Source organism: Drosophila rhopaloa, unplaced genomic scaffold (genome assembly GCF_018152115.1).
Source record: "Drosophila rhopaloa isolate 14029-0021.01 unplaced genomic scaffold, ASM1815211v1 contig_186, whole genome shotgun sequence".
Taxonomy (NCBI): Eukaryota; Metazoa; Arthropoda; class Insecta; order Diptera; family Drosophilidae; genus Drosophila; species Drosophila rhopaloa.
In genome coordinates this window covers 329304-332823 of record NW_025335068.1, presented here as the reverse complement: position 1 = coordinate 332823, position 3520 = coordinate 329304, and the positions used below count along the sequence as shown (strand labels likewise).

Sequence of the window (3520 nt, the reverse complement as noted above, 5' to 3'; positions counted from 1 at the left end):
TATTTTTATTTTTGTAATTTAAGTTTAGATTTAAAGCTTTGTTTATTACCAAAAGAAGCTATTACAATGGAAAAATTTTTTGGTTCACTGCTGGTTCTTTTGTTCTATAAAATCCATTAATACATAAAATAGTAACAAAGAGCGGTTACAAATATAAATAGTTAAAAAATTAATAATGGTTTCCCAATGTAAATCGTAAGTGTAGTAAACCGGTTACAATAAATTTTGCAAAATAGGAAAACCGGAAAGAGCTGTAGGGGTCGAGATAAAAATCTCTCTTGAACATCGGCTGGGGAATTTTATTTCTATTTATTATGTTCCTAGCCATTTTGACATCAAAAGTCCCTTTCGTTAGGTCCAGCTATAATCTCGTTGAAAGGGACTGTTGCTTTTATTCCTTTGATAACCACTTGGCCACTGATCGATAATCTTGTTCCTTATTTGTATTTTTGTTTCATTTATATTACAATTTTTACGGACATGACAAGACCGAATTGATCAGTTTTTTTTAAACCAATTCAGCACAATTTGCGTCACGAAGACTTATATATTCTGCCGGCAATAGAAAGATTCATCTTGATAATTTTCAAACTATGAGTTAAGTTTGGGTAGAAATGGAGTCTGATTTTGACTTCGGTGCTGATGGCTGCGCTGCAAACTTTTGACTAAGACTATCATATAATTTGATAAGGTATAAAGGTTGTACAAACAAAAAAGGCAGATCTGGTTTTTATGAACTGAAAATCGCTTTATGGTAAGCTTATTTCTTGCTGAAGACATTTGGCATGGATTAATTGCGGCTTGCAATGATGGAAAGAAAAGAGGAAAGGAAGTAGAAAGAAAGTGGCAATGGATCAAAGAACAGACTTTCGGCATTGGGGAAAGCAGTCGCATATGGTCGGGACTGAATTTACCTGTCATAGTGAAAATATACTAATTCACCAGCTTTCTACTGATGTAAATTAAGACATAGAAATTAAAATTATCAAATTTCGAGATTTAATCAGGCTGTTAAGTTAATGAAGTTAAATCCAATAGATCGAGGTCTGAAAGTAAAATGGCTGAACGAAGTATTGGACCGCCTGAAACATTTGTCGAGAAAGAATTTATTTCATTTAATTTTATCATGATAATATGAGAAGAAAAAGAAGGTCGGACACATATAATGGTAAAGGTTCGGCAGGATTAGCTAATGTTAACGCGCCAGACTTACGAATCTAGCAGGAAAAAAATTAATCAACATTAGCCCTTGTGAAAATAGGACTATTTTCCATGATTTTCCTACAGATTTTGGAAAAACACAAATTTATTGTTTTCAAAAACCTGATGGATTTGGCTTAGTTTGCCATCGGGTCTTACAAACAATTTGTAAACTTAAAGGATTTGCTTGCCAAAATTAAAGGAACAACGTTCGTTTAGCACATAATAAAGCCATTTTTTATTGGTATACGGAGATCATTGCTAATGAATACAAACTAGGAATGGATACCGGAAGTAAAAGGAGTCCCATCTTAGAATTTAGCTCTCGGTCATATTATCCAAGTTGACTATATGCATTTTACATTAGAAAGTAAAATTGTGTTAAAACAAGACGAAGCACGGTCTTGGTCACCCTGTCTTCTTAGTCTTACTCCTACTCCTACGGCGAGGAGTTGTTAGTGTAAAACCCCCACCATCAGATTCAAACCTTGGCGCATCAGCAACATGCTGCGGTAAAACTTCTGCAATCGCACCAAAAGTAATAACAATAACTACTCTTATCGCGGAATCGACTGCGATGTCGTCAACTGCAGCTCCAAATACAACGGCAACAAAAACTATGACAACAAAACCAAAACAAACCAATAATTAAGCGTAAGCTTAGCCCGCAGAACAACGCGGTGGGTAATTAGCCAAAAATAAACCGTGTCCAATGAGACAACTAATTACAAGGGAGATACAACAACAACAGATTTGCCCTCCTAGCTGGAATTCAACCAGAACTGGGTCAAGAGACCCAACCGAAACCAAAACCACTAATTTACATAAGAAAGATTAGCACGAACGCCCTGGTCAACAAAATTGTTGCGCTAGTCGGGGACGGAAGTTTTCATGTTGTCCCGAAACCAAACTTCAGACCAAATCTGAAGAACATTTCCGAGCTGTGTCCAAATACGTGGAAAAAGCTAAGAAAAACTACTACACAAAGCAACTAAAAAGCAGCAAGGGCTTGTAAGTTGTACTAAAAGGGATTGAGCCCGACGTAACCCCCAATGAAGTTATCGATGCCCTCAAAGAAAATGGGTTTTCTGCAAAAAACGTTAGTAACATCATTAACAGGAACAAAAAGCCGCAACCACTTTTCAAAGTAGAGCTGGAGCCAGATAGCAGAGTCTTGAAGAAAAATGAAGTGCACCCCATCTATAACCTGCAATACCTATTGCACCGAAAAATTAAGGTGGAAGAACTACATAAAAGGAACGGCCCAGTTCAATGTACAAACTGTCAGGACTATGGACACACCAGAGCATACTGCACACTTCGATCAGTATGTGTAGTCTGTGGAGACTTTCAAAATTCGGCCAATTGCCTTGCCAACAAGGAAGACCCCCAAAAGAAGAAATGTGGAAACTGCGGAGGAAATCACACGGCAAACTACAGGGGCTGTGTGGTCTACAAGGAGTTGATAGACCGCATGCGACGAGTGACAAACCACTCAAAACGTGTACACTTACTCAAAAACGAAGCCGGAAGTATTTTTCGGGACGGCTGCAATATCCTCATTTGGTCAGCTAAATACCCAGAAGGGATTTTCATAAGCCGAGGACCTTCGAAGAAAACCCACTCCAGTCTTACCTAGGAAACGTTTAGCAGGCCCTAGGATAGTCACAAATACCACTGGAAGCTATGATGGTTACTTATGTCATTCATGAAAACGACCATGCAAACACTGGTTTAAAACCAGAACATGGTGTTACAGTTGCTTGCAGTCTCGACTTATGTGTCAGGCTAACCGGTTGTGTTTATTTCAGAGCTCCCGTATTTAAAAAAAAAAAAAAAAAAAAAAAGTTTTATACAAAATTCTGTTTTCCTGTGTCTTTACGATTTTTCTTTTGACTTTCTTAACAAAACATTTGCCGGCCTTGCCTTCGGTTGGCAGGCCGGCTGCTGCGGTTAACTTTCTTTTTCTTTGTTTTCTTAGTTCATTACGCAAGTACAATGTCAGATGCTGGTGCAGTTCCCAAAAAGATGTCTTCCAATTTCAAGCCATCTCGACGAAAGTTTGTCGGGAAACCAATTATGACTCTCATGTGGCTAAGCACTCGGTCTTTGCTAAGGACCAAGTTACGCGACCACCAGTCAATACAGATGAAGCTGCTAAAGTAGCTGTTATGAATGCCTCTAGGAATGCCAAGGCGACTGCCTTTGATGCCAATAGGTGCCTCTCTGATACTTCGGATGAATTTGATGATTCCAATTATTCAGACACCTCATCTGTCCCGACTATGACCATTTTTACCCCCAAGTGGATTAGTAAAAA

The 3520-nt window shown here is 38.4% G+C and overlaps 1 pseudogene; it reads left to right on the top strand.

Moving 5' to 3' along the window:
- Nucleotides 1-101: 101 nt before the first annotated feature.
- LOC123037623 lies at nt 102-3220 on the top strand (annotated as a pseudogene).
- The last annotated feature ends 300 nt before the right edge of the window (nt 3221-3520 follow it).